We start from the raw sequence: 18,532 nt of genomic DNA on the forward strand, positions 1-18,532 counted from the left end.
GAAACTCATGGACGCAGTTCTTTTCCTTTCAAAGGTCTTGTCTACAGGGTACATTGAGGAAAGCTCAGACAATGCCCAAGTATGAAGTTAATGTGTGCACGTCAAAGTTCTGTTGTTAGATGAAACTGCAGTGAACTACAGATGTTATTCTGAAGCAGAGCAACCACACGGGGGCTTAACTGCCTTGAACTTCTGTTTGTAGTCTCATACAATTAGCTACTCCTCATGGCTCCCCATACTGACAGGCCCTAAGTGTACATAGGAGCTTCTGGACTGCATGAGCTCTTGCTATACAACTGAGTTGTTTACGTACCACTTCAGTTCACTGGAAGCTGCTCAAGGCACCCAAGATGCCCAGGATGGTGCCCTGATTCATTGGTCTGAGGCCTAAAGGTAGGCACATGGGATCCAATTGACCTGTGCCTGCTGCTCCGGCAGGACCCAACTGCTCCTCACTGCCCAGAGCAGTGGTGGCTGCCCCATCTCTGGAGATGTTCAAGGACAGGTTGGATGGGGCTTGGAGCCCCTGATCCAGAGGGAGGTGGAACTGGCTGGGCTTTGAGGTCCCTTCCAACCCAAACCATTCCATGATTCGATGTCTCAGAGTAGCTCCAGTGATGCAGCTACCCCAGAGGGACATGGATGCAAGTAAGACTGTGGTGAGCTGGAGTTCATGTGCTGGGCTTTCTCCAAAGCGCATCTATTCCACCAGGCTCTTTTCTGATAGTGGTAAGTAGGACAGGGAATGTTTTGCTACAGAAACTGCAATTACTCGTTGTGTGTGTTATTCGTCTTTTGATTATTTATGAGAACATAATAACAGAACAACTGAGCAAACAAAACCCCCCCTTTCCCTACCCCTTCTCCACCAATCAAACCAATCGAAGCGAGTGGACCGCGCTTCCCAGCACGAGCTGGCTTCAACAAACACAGCCTAGGGAAAAATCACCCCTTGGATTGACAGGTGCCACGGTGATCAATAAGGGCAAAGAAAACAATCTGAAATCACTGTTGGAGTTGCTGTTACACCATTCTGGCAAACAAAGGGAAGTCTCCACTGTCAGCAGTGAGTGACACCAGCATTGTCTCATGTTAATCAATACCACCCCGCACAGCCCCTGCTCCTCCCGGGAACCAGCTGTCCCACCAGGGGAAACCACAGACTGGAGGGGAACGCGGCTGAGAAGAGATCAGTGAAGAATCAGGCACGGGGGACCCAAATTCATCGGCAAACAGGTGTGAAGTGAATTCCTCCAAAAGGACAAGATTCATTCTTTTGCGGGCTTTGGGATGAATTAGCATGAATTCATAATCCATAAATCCTGGTGGCAGCAGAACAGCATCCCTCCTGTTGTTATTTATTTTGAGATTTTCACTGGGGCAATAGCTTTACGTTTGACATTTATATAGGTCACAGTGAGCTAATAGCCATCTGCCATCTGGGGACTTTCATAATGAACATTGCAGAAGACTATGAAACAATCTCTGGCATTTCCGATTCGAACAGAAGCTGAAATAGGGTTGATCTTTACAATATGCTCTGCTGTCTCTCTTCAGGTTTGCATTAGTCATTTGCCTGGCCTTGCTACACACACGCGCGCGCTTGCACATATGGGAAGTGGTGGGTTTCAGCATTTTATACTACCAGTTAATCACCACACACATGAAAAACACTCAATACCTAGCACAGCTACAAAAGGCCCCTATTCACCTGAAATTCAACATTTCAGAAATACTAATGACTCCCCAGCCCTCCTCCCTGCAGCGCAGGAGACTCAGCTCTCGTGCTGGCTTAGCCGTGGTACCTAGATGTGAAATCCCTCCTGCAAGGTCACAGGCTTCCTTTAGCACAACCTCATTGCCCAGTCACAGCCACCTCTTTCCTACTCTCAGGGCCGATCCCTACAGGAACACAGCTATTTCCCAGCACCTGGGCACACTGTGCTGCTCTCATCAGCTCTTGTCGATGGGGAACCGATAGAGGAAAAGATTAAATGACTTGAATCCTATCAGCCACCTACAAGAGCTGTGAGAGAATACAGGTACCCTAAACTTCAGGTCAGCACTTGAGCTGTGAGGATGCCCCTTGTCCCTGTACCTACGTGCTGTTTATTTTAAGATACAAACGTGTGAAAGGACCGAATGTGCTCAGACAGATACGGAGATCCCATCTCCATTAGTCACTCTCCAAAATGCCTCCTAGGGAGCCAGGGCCCCTTCATGCTGCCTGTGCCTCCCGAGTTCCCCAAGCCCCAGCAGGGCTCAGGATAATAAATTACATTTGTCGGCCTTAGCAGCAGCAGCCTGGCCAAATCCGCCTTTCCATGACTCAACTCCTGATGAAATGCCTATTTCCTGGTGCTGAGATCTGTGAAAATTGGTCTTTCTAGCCTCCCCCTTGAAGGACGTGCCTTGGCGAAGCGGCTGGGGGCATCTTTGATCAGATGTGCTTTTCTCCCTCCCCTTTGCCCCTCGACACAGACGCCTGGTCCTGGGGTGTCACTTATTTGTGTTATGTCTCTCAAGGACGACACACAGAGTGCGTTTGAAATCCAATCCCCTCTCATGGGGCTGCGGGGATGGGAAATCAGGGAGATGCCTGAACACTGACCAGGTTTTGACCTGGTCTGACATGGACTCAGGTTACACAAATCGCTGTGCTGGCTCCGATAAGCATAAATCTTTCGGCATGCAACTTCTGCAAAGTTCAGCAGGTGACAGCTTAAAGAACTTGTTGCTCAGCTGCTGCCTATGAACGCTGACACGCCATGGGGGAAGGCAGGCTGGAGGGAGGCCTGGGAAGCTCACTCCCACCACCACCCTGGCAGTCACCCATTCCCAACGCTATGTTCTGGCTCTCAGTCTGGGTACAGCTGGCAGCCTTGCAGTGGTACAGCAGCCTTTCGTGGCCTGGGAGACTTCAGCTGATTGTACACGCTCCAGCATGACTTAGAATCACAGAATCATGGGACAGTTTCATTTGGAAGGGATCTCAAAGCCCATCCAGTCCCACCAACTGGGACTTGAACACCAACCTGGCCTTGAACCCCTCCAGGGATGGGGCAGCCACCCCTGCTCTGGGCAACCTGGGCCAGGGCCTCCCCACCCTCACAGAAAAACATTTCTGCCTAAGATCTCATTTGTATGTCCCTTCTTTCAGCTGAAAACAGCCCCCTGCCATCCTATCCCTGCACTCCTGATCAAGAGCCCCCCCACGAGCTTTCCTGAAGCCCTTTTCCATACTGGAAACTGCTCTACGGTCTCCCCTCAGCCTTCTCTTCTCCAGGCTGAACAACCCCAACAAGACTTCCCAAAGCCTTGCAGCCCGTCCTGGCTCCAGCATCAGCTGGGCTGTGATTTGCCTTTCCTTGGCCTCACCCCAAGGGATTTGCTTTGCACTGATGCTGCTGCAAGCAAGCACAGCTTTGCCTGTGTCAGCAGCTGCCTTTCACAGACATCACTGCATGTTCTGGTCCACGTGAGAGCACAGTTTCAATGGAGGTATAAAAAGATGAATGCTCTAACAGCCTCTTCCACCACATGCATGCTCCCTTCCCCGAGACACAGGGTATGCAACACTACCCATTCAAGGCTGTGCTGTTTAACAGTGCTCATTCTTCTCAGCACCGCTGGTGATACATAACACAGCTCAGCCCGAGGAGCGCTTCTGCTATTGTTATTAATGTCCGTGTCATAACTGCTTCCATAGGATTTCCATTACACCAGGGATCGTGTGCAGAAGGTGCCAGGAGCTCAGCCCAGGCCTGTTTTCCCCCAGCAGGATGTTAAAACCCAGATACCTTTTTGAATTACAAAGACCAGAAGAGAGAGAGGTTTCACATAGTTTAAGTTAAGGGAGGTCACCAAGGAGTACAGGAAAGAAATGAAAGCAAAGGGTTCCTATCACTGAGAACACACTTTTGCACGAGCTGCATTAGGTAAATTTAATCCTGCTTTGCCTCTCGGTGTTTTCCTGTGTTCCTGTCCTGCTCCACACCTAACCTGCAGCATCAAAGCACGTTCCACCCCTGGTACTGCCCAGCTCCTCCCGGCAGCACCTCCAGAGCTGCCTTCTCCCACCTCTGTGCTCCCTTCAAGCACCAGCTCTCGATACCAGATGTCAATCACAGCTATTTTAATGCGCTAACTTTCTAAATCCACACTTGTGCTCACTTAACAATAGGCTGCTTTGATCAGTGTAATAAAAGCAAAACCAACAAACCCGAGCCCCTCCCTCTCCTCTCCCGAAGCAGCCTCCCCAGGCCTCGTAAAACCAAAGCAATTGCAATCTTTAATTTTATTTCCTTTACTTTCAGGCTGTTGGGTGCTGGTTCTGATTAGGGACATTCTGAGCAGAAATAAAGCTATTTTAAATAAAAAACATGTTGAGCTTTAGGGGGAAAAAAGCACCACAATGCTGCTTTAAGGCAGGCGACTTGGGAAACAACATTTCTTGTTATAGAATCACAGAATCATTAAGGTTGGAAAAGACCTCTAAGCTCATCCAGTCCAACCATCAAGACAGCCTCACCATGCCTGCTAAACCACATCCCAGCGTGCCACGTCTACACATTTTTTTATCATCTCTGGGGATGGAGACTCCACCACTGCCCTGGGCAGCCTGGTCCAATGCCTGACAACCATTTCCATTAAGTAATTTTCCCCAATATTCAATCTAAACTTCCCCTGGCACAACTTGAAGCCACTGCCTCTCATCCTATCTCTTGCTACTTGGGAGCCGAGTCCAGCATCCACCTCCCCCCAACCTCCTTTCAGGAACTGCCGAGGGTGATGTGGTCTCCCCTCAGCCTCCTCTTCTCCAGCATAAACAGCCCCAGGGCCCTCAGCTGCTCCTCAGGTGTTATGGTTTAGCGATCAGGACATAATTTGTGGGCAGAGTGAATGGACTTTACCTGGGAATTCAAGAGGCCACTGCATGTGATTTTATGGTAGGGGCAAACTCAGGACCAATCATTTAATCCCACTCAATTTGGGCATGAAATCCGCCAGCCCCAGCATTCTGACTGCACTCTCCTCTTCCAAGCAGCTCCTGCCTGCTCTGGGGAGCAGATCCTTATCTTTATTTTCATCTGTCTGTCACTCTCGATTTTACCTCTTTGGATCCATGCACTCTCCTCCTAACCCCACAGATCCTATGACCTCAAGGTCCTTCACCATTCAGTGCCAAGATCATGTCAGAGCTGAGCTTCTGCCCCTCAGGAAGGAGTTACTGGGACCTTTCACAGGTCAGGGTTCATTCCAATTAAGCTGAAAAGGGAGGGAGATAAAAGCCAGAGCAGGCTCTTTTGGAAGAGTTCATGGGCGGCTGCCGTGCTGCAATGCAAGCGGTTTGACTTCAAGCATGCTGAAGCCAGCAGAAAGTGTTTGGAATGCACCACAACACCTGACGAGTTTATTTTTATTCATTATTTTCACCCTGGTTAAAGACAGGGAGTGAAATGGCTGTGTGAGGAGGAAGACCAAATGCTCAACTAGGAGACTTCATATACAAATTAAGGTGTGCTTTCAAGATTTAAAAGGCTGATCATAGAACAAAGTTCTAGAAGCACAACTTTTGCTGCGTGATTCTGATGTCAATAAAGAAACTTTGGCAGACATCAAAGGATCAAATTCTTTTCTTTCCCTAAGCTGCGCTTCTGTTGTAATTAGTATTTTCAATAGTGGCTCTGTGGTAGGTATGGGTGGCCCAGCACTGGCCCAGGTTACCCAGAGCAGGGGTGGCTGCCCCATCCCTGGAGGGGTTCAAGGCCAAGTTGGATGGGGCTTGGAGCCCCTGATCCAGTGGGAGGTGTCCCTGCCTATGGTAGGGGTGGAACTGGATGGGCCTGGAGCCCCAGAGTGCTGAACATAAAGCGTAGGGGAGCAGCACAGTCACATGCACTTCAAAATGCTCATTTATTTTTCCCAACATGCGAGTTAGTTCTGTATCAGCATTTTGTAGCTGAAAAGTACAGGTTTGTTTCCTGTACAGGGAAGGTCAGCATCCCCTGAAGCGACCGCGGGCTCCCCTCGTTGGCACGCCCAGCCGGGCCCCGGAGAGCCAAAGGCAGAGGTGCTCTGCTTTCAGCACAGACTCGGCTCCTTTCCAGCTCTTCCAGGTGGCCAACCCCAAAAGCGAAGGCATCTCCAGACAAACCACTTTGAAATTCTTTCGCTAGGACTGGCAAATCCCCTCTAAATCTGTCTCAGCCTTCGTCACCGGGTACTGGGGGGAGTTTGCGGGATCAGTCAATGCGCTCCACGTTGAGGGGGGCCCCGTCACCACGAGTGCCATTGTACCTCTGCTGGCAGTTGCTGCATTACTATGACAGCTGCAAACCCCGATGAGTGAATAACCTAATCGAGCCATTAGAAGAAACAGAAGCCCTCTGCCCTGTTTGATTTCTCTCTATAATGATGTAAAGTGCACTTTAATGGAGTCAAAGTGGTCCTGGGCCATTCTTGTTAAGGCCATTTGATGCAGTGCTATTGAGTCCCACTGCTGGCGTTCATTACCTCCCTTCAGTTCTCTCCCTTGCCGCATTGTAGTTCAGACTTCCCCGCACAGTTTCTCTGCTGCTACAGCCCCTTGCCTGCATTTTGTCTACATAAATTAGACCTTGTGCAGCATATTGGCCTGTCAGGGGACTAGGAAGAAACTGTATATTGTTTCTGGCATTCCCGGGCCCTTCTGCCCCTGACATCTGCTGTGTTTGTGACAGGGAATACATTCCTGACTCATTATCCGGGCAAGCGGAATCCCTCCCTGACAGCACCATTAATCAGAATCAAGCAGTCCAGCAAATAAAAAAAAAAAAAGAGAGAGAGAGAGAGAGAAGAAGAAGAAAAAGAAAGCGAACGAAGAAAAGAGACAGTTCCTAACTTTCACTTCTGTGTCATTCCAGTGCCTGGACAAGTAGCAATCTATCTTTCGGAGTGACAGCTCTGATGGATGGCATTATTTATGCTTTTGTGTATTAAAAGACAGTTCTGGCACTGGATTGTCACTCCACCAGAGAGCTGAAAAAAGGCGAAATTTAATTTGAAGGAAAAGAGGGCAAAGATCAGAGGATTCTGGCTGGGGAGTGCTGCCTGGGAGGGACGGCGACTGCAGCGGGAGGGAGCAACTGGAAGAGGTGTAGAAATGATGTATAAATAAGTAATCACCCTTACAGGTACTGAGATTTCTGTTTGTATCAATGTTAGCACCTCCCTGGGCTGCAGAGGTCTGTTTGTTGTCACAAACGGGTTTGATGTTCCCTGGAGGGATGCTTCATGTTAGGTGAGATGGGCATATGCTTAATTTTCTGTACATAATTTGTGTGTGTTTGTGTATACAAACATGATTGCAAATGCACATATAGATGTGATTAACGATGTGTCTGTAACAGGGTGGTGCTACACACACAGGTGTATTTACACAAATTAATTTTAAATACGGGCTTTTTGTTCGAGCATAAACCTCCTTAAGATAGAAAATACACATCTAAATATATACACACACAGAGACAAGTCATGTGGAGACATCCCCAGATGAACAACACATCTATGGTTTTAACTTCTTCCTTTTAAAAGTGTTTACTTACCACACCATATCAAAGAACAGTTAAGTACAAACAAAGTATATATTCTTTATATATGTATTTTTATATGCATATTCTTTAAAACGTCTTACCTGTTTGAAGTTTGGGGAAAACATTGTATTTTACTCCATCTGGAGTGCCAAATTAGACTGTTAAGAGTGGTTTTGTGTCTTTTCCTTTATATTTATCCACGCCCAGCTATCTGGCTGTTGAATGCAGACACCCTAGTATGAAGATTTAGATTCCCACACTTCTCTTTGTACCATCTCTTGCCTGGAAAAGGTTGGTAACCGCATGGGGTGTGCCAGGCTGAGGAGCGGGCTCACACCAACCCACTTATAAAGACAGAATTGTGTGATTCCGCATCTTTGTTGAACTGAGCTGATGTATGTGCAGGCAGTTGAACCCCCAGGTATTCATACAGCGTACACCATGCCGTAGAGAAATATCAGAACATGGTCACAGTGTGTTTGTGCGGGGATGTCACGCAGAGTGGTACCACAGGAACCCAGCAGGCCACATTCCCATCGAGAACAAACAGGTACATCCTTCTGAAATTGGTGGTTGTGTGTGTTTATGCTAGCAGTGGATTTGGCTGCAGTAAGAGCCTCTCAGGACCTGCTCTTCCACGCTCAGAGGGAAGAGTGGAGACTTACCTGATCTGAAGGCCACAGTTAAATTATTGAAGGACATTATATGAATAAGGCATCCCAAACTTAGGTGTCAAAATAAATTAAAAGCAGGAATCTTACCTGGAAAACGGAATTTATTCAGCAAGTTTGGATCAGAGAAGGATGCACTTCTCTGCCTTCATCCCCGTCTGACGTTTCCTGGGACTGAAAGGAGGGTTGCGCTGACTCCAGTGAAGGATGGAGATGCACAGAGGTGCCGGTGCCATTCACACACGTTCATCTGCATGAGTACAGAATTGAAGAGAACGATTTAGTCATAAATGGAGCAAGGCAACCAGCCTCTGCTTGCAGAAATGTTCCCTTACTGTAAGGGTTCAGCAGGCTGTTGCTGCCCACGGGCCATGCTCAGGTGTCCAGCTGCGCAGCGGTTTCTGTTTACGGCTCAGGTGCACAGACAGGATGGTACACAGCTCCCTGCAACACAACATGTTTCACTCTCCATTTCCAACACTGAAGGACACATGGTTTTGGCCTGAGAAAACATGAAATAACAAGGAACTTAGTTGGTATTATTTATAACTTTTGCTTTCAGATGACCCATCTCTTGGCTGTTTTGACAAACATCTGCTTGGAACACATTAGCCAACAGGCAGCATTTGCTTCTAATTAGTACAATTTTGTTGCATTCCCACATCTCAGCAGGTTGCACCTCTCCTGAGCCACAGCAGCACTCACCCTTGGACTCCTTTTTCCTTCCTGAGGATAGTGCATCTCCTCTTCCTATCCGCAGGGATTTTCAACCCTCAGCAGTAACATGGTATTTCCAGCATCCTGACCGAACGCTGTGGATGGAGAGGCAGAACTGTTACCAATGAGTGCTTGCAAAGCACCAGCCCAGGATCACACCGCTGGTGTTCTGACGGAGATGGAGGTCACAAGCAGGCCTAGGGCTGATTTAATCTGAAAAAAATCCCTACGGGGATGACATCACAGCAGTTGCAGTCAATGAGCCGTCCCTTCAGGGCGTGACGCTGAGGAATAAACATCTTCTCTCAAGACCCAGAGTTTAAATTTCAAAGTGAGATGTGTGCATAATTCCCTCAGGCTCCCTTGAAATCCCAGCCGGTGTTTTGAGAAGGAACTGGTCATTTTTCTACTCCCAGTCTCGGTACAGCAGAGACCATAGACTGGCTTGTTTAAACTGCTGACACCGTCCAGTTGAAACTGGCTGGGATGGAGAAATACATGGAGGGGCTTCTTTTTACTAGCTTTCAAAGGTGTAAGTTGGGCTGGTCAGGACGTGCTCCAGAAGGAAACATCACTCATAAAAGCAAAGCACAGGAGAAAAGGAGAGTCTGTCTTCTTTGTCTGTCCTATCGTGTCTATCTTCTTTGAACTGTCCTGTGAGATAAAGACATCCAAGGCTGCACCTCAGCTGAGGTAAATGGTGTAAATTTTCATAGATGCAGAGAAGACAATTTATTCCTGCTAAAGATCTGCCCCTTGATCTCCAAAGCCAAAGGAACATAAGCTCTTGTGTTTTAAGCCTGCTAGTTGGAATGTCTAATTCTATTCCATCGTCTGTCAGAACAGCAGGCAGAGGGAAGGAATGTATTGGTGTCATATGGAAACCAGGGTTTGATGACGGACAAAATTAAATCCTTGCATTTGGACATAAACCATGGTAACACAAAATATGCAGCAAGTCAGGCTTGGTTTTCAATACTGAAAACACAAGGCCCCTCTTGGCAGGCAGCGGAGGGGATATTAGTCAGATTTAGACATGGTTTTCTTTGTTTTAGTGAAGGATAAATAATTATGTGCTGAGATATTCCAGACTCATGTTAACACAGTTGTGTGTGAACCACAGAGGATGCTGTGAGAATAGGAAGGACTGAAGGTCCTTTAACCTATGAAATAGCCAGGAATCTTGGCAAAGCTTTGGGGGTTACTTCTGGAAAACAACCCCATTTTCCTCAAAATACTTCTGACACACTAATCTCCACAAATCAAATCTTCAAAGCATTTGCTTTCTGGACATTCTTAGGGTAACATATTGGTATATCCAGTGTCTCCCTGCAGATCCTGCTCAGCATTCCTGCTACTGCTGCAGCTGGGGACGTGCTCTGAGCTCCCTCTCTGCACTCAGCAGCTGAGCAGACACCAGGGGATTTGGGAATGGAGGGACCGTCACACTCGCAGCATAAAGCGTCCCCATCCCTGGAGGGGTTCAAGGCCAGGTTGGATGGGGCTTGGAGGAACCTGATCCAGTGGGAGGTGTCCCTGCCCATGGCAGGGGTGGGACTGGATGGGTTTGGAGCTCCCTTCCACCCCAAGCCATTCCATGATTCTATGATTTGCCCCACTCCCAGATGGCTGTGGCTGCTGCTCTCTGTCCTGCACTGCCCCGTTCCACTCCCAAGTGTAAAATGGACCTTGTAAATCACTTTTTGGAAAGGGCAGGGGACACAACTGTCAGCCCAGCAGAGCAAGTTTATGTAGAGATGAAATCAAACCGAGAAGCACAGATACAGCATGGAGCTGGATTTCACATTTCACTGCTGCTCTTGATCCAGAGGTTTGGTCATTAACGGGGCTATGATTCTGTTACTGAAACTCAGGGTAAGTGGTTCTTTAGGCAAAGATCCAGCAAAGCACTTAGGCAAATTCATAAATTTATGTCCCATTGACTTCTGTGCAACTATTTATATGCTCAAAGCCATGCGTGTCTTAAATGCATTTCCAGATCAGGCCTTGTACTCAACAAACAGTCCTGCAGTGTCGTAAACTCCAAGCTTTCAACATTCATGAGTTCAAGCTCTCACTTCCTCTAAGCTACCATCGCTCCACTGCAGAATGCAACTTCAGGAAAGGCTTTTTAAAATCAGATGTCTTAGCTTTGAACTTCTAATTCTAATAATTCTGGGTAGCAACCTTGCTTTAAGAAAGTAAAAGAAACAGCCATAGCTGTCACTTCTGCTCATGTCTTTGGGAGATGAGATATTTAGAAAAAATACTCAATACTGCAAAACTTTTGATAAAAATCTCCAAAGTAAGAAGATTGTGTTCCACATTTGAAAAAAAACATTTCTTTTTTGTAGCCATCTCAAGCTCTGTATAACCAGTGAGGTGCAACCTGAGCTGCTCTTGTGGCTCACAGACCGCACTGCTTCTTGGGCACTACAGAGCTTCAGCTGAGTAGGTTTTGTAGAGTTGTGCTGCTTCCTGTTTTGATCTATTCCACATACATTCTCTAAAATCTCTGTTTAAAGGTCATCTCTTGAATGAGTATTTAAATGTCTTCATCAATAACTAACAAGGAATCAAATTGCCTTTTAGTAAGGAATCCCAACTTGTTTCTTGCAGCATGTACTTCTTATCATCCTTTTGGCCACTAAGTCAAAACTGACTCCCACATCTGATTAAGGCAGATAAATTAAGGAGTTGGAAGAATCTTTGGATTAATCAACCCATTTTGAGAAGGGCTCATTTCATTTCTCATAGACTCCAGGCACCCGAGAGTTTGAGAATGTCTTGCATTCACCCATGTGTGATTCACGTTTTACTCTTTTCTTTCCCATCGCAGCACAACACGTTTTTTAACCAATCAAATATTTCAATTCCCAAAGTGACATCCTACAGATTTAGAGCCAGCTCAAGCTGCTCTTAATGCAAGTGGTAATTTCATCAAACTAAAAGCAACTGTGATTTATTTCTAATTATAATCGCTGTTTCAATGCAGGAAACTGAGCTCTAGGCAGGGTTTACATTTCCTGCTGAGTTTGCCCTGGCCCTGTGCAGAACCTGCTCACAAGCTGTAAGCTCTGCAGGACAGTCATTCACTCTGGCTGCATTTTTAGACAAACCTACATTAAATATATATTCCACTCTATGCCTATGATCTTTAGAAACAAGACTGTTGGTTCGGTGCTTTCGCCCTCCCTTCTTGACATCCCACCTACGTACATGCAGTCTGAGCTCTCTATATTGTTGCCTCTCTGCTCCTGGCTGAGGGAAGACTCATCAAGGAACCAGCTGATGCAGATGAGGAGTAACCAGCAGCAGAATTCAGCATATTTCAAACTCTTCTCCTGCTTCTTTCCATGTGGCTTTTCAGAGCCTGAAACATCAGGGGCTGCAAGACATGAACATGCCATTAAACTCTTGGGGACCCACGCCTCACTGGACAGACAAATCCCAGAGCTTTTGATATTCTGACAAATTTGGCCTTCTTAGTATTTTACTCCAAATAAAGCCTTTGAGGAAATGGTTAACGTTGTTCGCGGGAGAACTTCAGCTGCAGGAAACTCCAGTTTGTTAGAACTGCTCTGTTTCCATTTGACAAGCCTCTTCACCCACTAAGGCTGACAATCTACATTACACTCTACTGCTCTCAGACGGTTGCTCTACATTGCATCATCCTGACAATGGAAACTACCAGGTGTTGGAAGGTGAACTGCGAGCTCACCAGGCCACCAGTTCCCTGACTGCAGCACTGCAGAGATGCCTTATTTCTGAACAAGAAACTACTTGGTTGCCCAGAGCAGTGGTGGATGCCCCATCCCTGGAGGGGTTCAAGGCCAGGTTGGATGGGATTTGGAGGCCCTGATCCAGTGGGAGGTGTCCCTGCCCATGGCAAGGGGTGGAACTGGATGGACTTTGAGGTCCCTTCAAACCCAAACCATTCTGTGATTCTATGAGTCAGGAAGAAAAGAATGCAAAGCTTATTATTAAAGATTCGCCTATGAAGTCGTAAGGCTGCAAGTGGATACACCAGTAGGCAATGCCAAAAGGTACCACTCCAGATCCTCTTTAGTTTTAATGTTCTGGGTGAAGGCCTATCTGTTCCCAGGTCACCCTCTACCACCTTCCATGACATCTTTCATTTTACTAGCGTGACTGTAAAATAACCTGGTGCAAACCTCATCAAGGCAATTAGGCCCATGAGGCTGAGCATTAAGCACTCAAATGTGGGATTTTATAGAGCAGACAAGGAGATTAAGTGCACATTGAGGTAAGAAACCAAACACACCCATAAGCCATTGAATACATTCCCTGAATCTGAAAGGATCCTCAAGCAAGCTTGATTTTCATCATCCCTGTCTACTAGCACCCAGCCAATATATATGTAGAGTCTATGGAGACAAGGTATTATAGAGATCATGTGGCCAAGGGAAGTACAAAAGTGATTTAAAATGTTCTAATCTCATTAATCTGCTTCTTCTCCCTAAAGATGTTCAAAGCCCAGCCCAGATCCTCAGCTGGCAAGTGAAACAGAAAAGCACTTAAATAAGACCTCACGTTTAAGCTTATGCTTAAATTCTATTTACCTCAAAGTTCATTTCAAGATAAATTCATGCTAAAACAATATTTCTAAGCAGAAAACCCCTCACTTGAGCCAGAGACTGTGCAGTATAAACAGAGCTAATCTGTAGCAGAGGAGGCTTTTCTGCTTCAAGACTTCTTTCCCACTCTTCTGAGCCTCTTTAATCTAGGAAAGGGAACAGACAGTGGCTTTGCTAAGTAGAAACACAATTCTACTTGGATTTTGCATATTCAGCTGCTGGAAAAATCACAGTGAACCAGTTTGTCACCAAGCTGTAATACAAAGAAAAAGTTGTATCGCTATAATCTTAGAATTATGGAATGGTTTGGGTTGAAAGGGACCTCAAAGCCCATCCAGTTCTACCACTCCCATGGGCAGGGACACCTCCCACTGGATCAGGGGCTCCAAGCCCCATCCAACCTGGCCTTGAACCCCTCCAGGGATGGGGCAGCCACCCCTGCTCTGGGCAACCTGGGCCAGGGCCTCCCCACCCTCACAGCAAGACTTTTCTCCTCAAGATCTCATCTCAACCTCCCCTCTTTCAGCTGAAAACTGTTCCCCCTCGTCCTTTGCCTGCAGTCCCTGATCCAGAGTCCCTCCCAAGCTTTCCTGTAGCTCCCTTGAATATTAATAGTAATTAATCAAACTGTGATGCACTTGTTTGGAACCCAAAAACTCAGACCCATTTTCTTGATCCTTTCCCTGCCCTGCATTTACCCTGGAATTGCAGGCATGGTACTGGTTTAGGGTGTTAGGAGGATCAGTATGTTCAGGTTTGCTTACATCTCCAAAAATGTAATCTGTACAATGTTATCACCTACAGACAGCCTGACAATACTTTTACATTATTATTTAAGTTATTGTCGCAGGCTCCTATGCCTAATAGCCAGTATTTAAACACTAAACACGAGCAGACACCTCGCTGCCAGCTCTCCATCCCTGTTGCAATGCGCAGGTTGCCACACACCATGATTCTTTTTCCCAACTCTCTGCTAACAATCATTTCTGTGGTCTGGGGGAAGCCAATAACCTCTGTGTAAGAACTACGTCACTAGCTAGATACTAATTTTGTGTAAGCTGGACAGTGTTTTACTGCACGCTTGGCCAGTCCTTAATCACAGCATGATCCCACCTAAGGTCCCCGGGCCTCGCACTCGTGAAGAAAGCAGTACAAATGTTTGTAATGTTAAGTAAGGCTCAGGCACGGTCGTAACTGGAGGTACTACATGCATGCCAAACATTGCATTATCATTATTATTGGTATTGACAGTATAAATGGCAGCACCATAATGGGACAACAGCATCAGGTCTCAGGGAGGCAGAGGGTAAGGAGACATTAATATGTGCAGTCAACTTGCATCTTGCGCTAGGAAAGTGTGCCGGTATGAGTGGTTCTGACACCTAGAACACAAACCAGATGGCCCCTTTCTTACGCCATATCATGCAAAAAGAGATTTGAATTAATTCATGTAGAAATCATGACAATTCTGTTCCTGTTGGAACTCGGTACTGCGGACAGGGTGGCATGAGATTATGCTGAATTTTTAACTTAAAAACTACCAGTGACAGATGTCACTGCCTGCGCGCCTTTGTCTCCCATCCTTTCTCTACCCGCCTGTGCCCCTGGGTCTCTCCTCCAGAGCACAAACTCTGGACTACAGTGCTTAAAAACTCACTGAAATAACATTTTCTGCAGAAATTTCTCAAAGCCTGCATGCAGAAAGATATCCATCAAACCCCAAAGTGTGTCCTGACACATAAAGACAATGGGGTGAAGGAGATTTCTTTTTCCAGTGCACTCCACCTACAGTCCTTTTGGAAATTCCATCCAAAATCAATGCACTGGCCAGGGGGATCGATGAGCTCTGCAAGCAACACTGCCTTCCACAGAGGGTCTGGATGCCGAGTAGCTGAGACTGAGTGGGAGACAGGAATACTCTCCTCTGCGCTGTGTGGAGGCCGAGCACAGCAGGAAAGGCGCTTTGCCTGGGGTTATGCTGCCCGGATCCCCTGAGACCTCCTATCACACCTCTGCCCACGCAACATTCCTTGCCTCCACTCCAGGGATGCGTTCAGGGTCCAGCAAGGTGCCAGGGTCTCCCTGGTACCAGGAACAGGTTTGTGCCGTGGCCCTGACCCCACCATCCCTGCTGGACGCTGCCGTACCAAAAGCCTGGGCTGCTCCCCGATCTCTGCACTTCACACATGCCTCCTCACTTCTAGTTTTCAGCGCCTGCTCCACAGAGCGTGTCTCCTGCTGACACACCCCTGTCAGCTCCTCCATTGTGTGGCCAGCAGCATCTTTCAGCACATGAGCCTCAGCCAATATGGCTTAAACACATCGATCTGGGGCGGGGGGAAGCAGGAGGGAAGCCTCCAGCACCAGCGTGTGTGCGTTTGCGGGGGGAGTTCGCTCTGCCATACAAAAGCACAAGTGGTTTTGTTCGAGCTGGCAGAGGCCGGCTGTGTTGAAGCTCCCTTTCATCAGTGGGTATTAGGCCCAAATCGCTGCCTCTTTGAATATGTACACAGAGCTTTCCATCGCCTGTCACCAGGATGACAGATCTGCCAGGCTCCTCCGGGGCCTGGCACCTGGGGCGCACAGCAAAGCCGGCTTTTCAGCGAAGAGCACACACAGCTTTTTCTCCCTTTTCTTCTCCCCCCCCCCCCCTTCCCCCACCCCCTCCTTCTCCCCCTTTTTTTTCCCCATTGGGGAACTTTCTCCACTGCCTTCCCTTCCATTTCTTCCCCCACCCCTGAACCTGAATGAACACTTCTTTCAGTAATGGGTTTTTTCCACCTGGTTGACTTGATGAAAGGTTTATGAGTTGACATTATGTGTGAGAAGAACAAAGCAAGCGCAGGGATGTGTGCGTGCGCGGGGGCGGGGAGCCGGCTCGACAGAGCTGCTGAAAACTTTATTACAAACTAAGAGACGCTGGGAGCAATAAATCAGTTGGATGCTCTCTACAAACCAGCACAAAACTGCCACTGCAGAACAGAAGGAGAGAGCACACAAAGCTGTGCTGGGCACCAGTAGGCTCTGGGGAGTTGCACTGGGTTGCTGGAAGGAGGAAGAAGGGATGGAGGTGACCATCTCACAGCTGCTGCTTCCCTGTGCCGGACAGAGTCCCTACCTAGGGATCACACTTACAGCAGAACGGCTCCAAAGGAGGTTTCACCAGGCATGAAGCGATGCTCACGCACCCAGCTCAGGGTGAAAATCAGCAGGCTTTGGCACCACGCTGCCTTTCAGACCGGCATCCCGCATCCGCTCTCCCGCACTCGGAGTTCTGAGCCTGGTCTACCCAGGCGGTTTAGTTTGCTCCAATTCTGCCTCTCCCAAGGTGAAAGCCGGCAGCTCCTGTTTACCAACATAGAGATGAACAACAGCTTGTGAGTGGTTAAAAAATACCATACATAAAGCAAACAAACAAACAAACAAAAGAGTTTCAGCTGTTGTTTGTTAGGAAACCAGAGTTAACAGGCTTACAATTAAGAAAAGCACCTTTAGAAACACAAGTTGAATGATTTGTACTTTGCATTGCAGAGAAGGGTAGGAAGGACCTGAGCTGCTACCAGCTGAGCCTGCAAAACACTCAGGAGGCGTATTGTCACATCAGCTTAAAGGCAGGCACAGCAGCGAAGACATGACACGGCGTGACACCGACCCAGTAGGACACTGACCCGGCACAGCTCCGACCCGGCACAGCTCCGACCCGGCACACCGCGTCCCAAGCAGACCGGCTTCTCTGGTGCCCCTGCTGCTTGGCACAGACACGCTCAGCTGGTCGGAGGTACCAGCACGGGACACGACAATGTGTTTCTTACAACACCACAGGCTGCTTTCTCCTGATTTCACGTTATGTTGCAAGTCCTTCAGTTCCTCCAGTTTTTTTAAAGCATCAGCCTTAGTTCTGCTCTAATTTAGACCTGTGCTAATTAGCACTGTCTCCACTGAGGTGAACAGTTTCTTAGGAGGTAACAGCTTTCCCTGCCTAAGCTGAGTAAATTGCTCCAAGTATCGCTGTGATGTGAAAAACAGACCAGGTCCCACCGCGTGAAAGCCTCTGAACCATGCAACTGCTGGAGGTCACACAACCCAACCGCACGCTCCCATCGCTATTTCTCCTTAGCAATCCCATGCTGTACACAAAGGCAAACATGTTTCTATTTTAAACTCTAATCCAAGGCTACTGCATGCCTTTTGGAGTGCGGATGTCCTGGAAATGTCACTGCAGAGCAGTGTGCTCAAGAGATTAGAGCCATTCCCTTTTGCAAATGACAAGAGTACAGGCACAGATGTTACTCCAGCCATGGGGTCAGACACAGTTGCTCTGGCTTAACTTGTTGCATTGCATTAATAAAAAGGAGAAGGGGCAAATGCTGAAAGATCCTGAGCAGCTGTAGCTTTGCTCAAGTTAGTGCTTGTAAGGCTTTTACCCCAGTTAGATAAAGATCCTTTGCACCGTAACAGCCAGTAGCCGTTATGAGCTTTAGAGAGATGACTAGGCAAAAATTATTCTTAGTGTTTCCAGTCCTGTTGTGTATGGACCAGCTGAAGAGTCTACGTGGTTAACAGCCTTTCTGCAAAGAGCTCTGCCATGAAATTGCTCACGAGGCTCAGAGGAGAATCACGCCACTAAAGCAGCTGGAGTATCCAATAGCACTGACATTTGCTGAGCCACCAAGAAGTTTCAGGGAAGAGCTGGGTTAAGGGAACCGGTCAGGCCCAGAGACGTGGCAATGCAGAACTGCTCAGGGGTATCTGAGAACTTGCACAGGACTCCCCAGGGCAGAGATACACAGAGGATGGTTGGGAACGCGGTCACTAGGAGATGGTGGAACCTAGTTCCAACTAACACACAACAGCAGCCCTGGGTCTTCAGACCAAGAACTGCAAGAGGTGAGCAGCTGAGCCAAGGCTGTGGTGCTGACAGAGCAGGGCTGCGGGGGGCATCACCTCCGAGCGGTGACACCATGCAGCTGGG

At 47.7% G+C, this 18,532-nt stretch overlaps 1 long non-coding RNA gene across 3 annotated transcripts in view; it reads right to left on the minus strand.

Annotated features, from left to right (window-relative positions):
• Window positions 1-18,532, minus strand: part of LOC138731632 (uncharacterized) — a 153,228-nt gene that overhangs the window by 96,724 nt on the left and 37,972 nt on the right. For all 3 annotated transcript variants that reach the window (XR_011339183.1, XR_011339182.1, XR_011339184.1), the window contains 3 exons: window positions 16,696-16,905; window positions 12,174-12,350; window positions 8,336-8,495 (listed from right to left, as the gene is read on the minus strand). This is a non-coding gene — a long non-coding RNA (uncharacterized lncRNA). The remainder of the gene's footprint in view (window positions 1-8,335; window positions 8,496-12,173; window positions 12,351-16,695; window positions 16,906-18,532) is intronic.

Source organism: Phaenicophaeus curvirostris, chromosome 27, assembly GCF_032191515.1.
Source record: "Phaenicophaeus curvirostris isolate KB17595 chromosome 27, BPBGC_Pcur_1.0, whole genome shotgun sequence".
NCBI classification, from domain to species: Eukaryota; Metazoa; Chordata; class Aves; order Cuculiformes; family Cuculidae; genus Phaenicophaeus; species Phaenicophaeus curvirostris.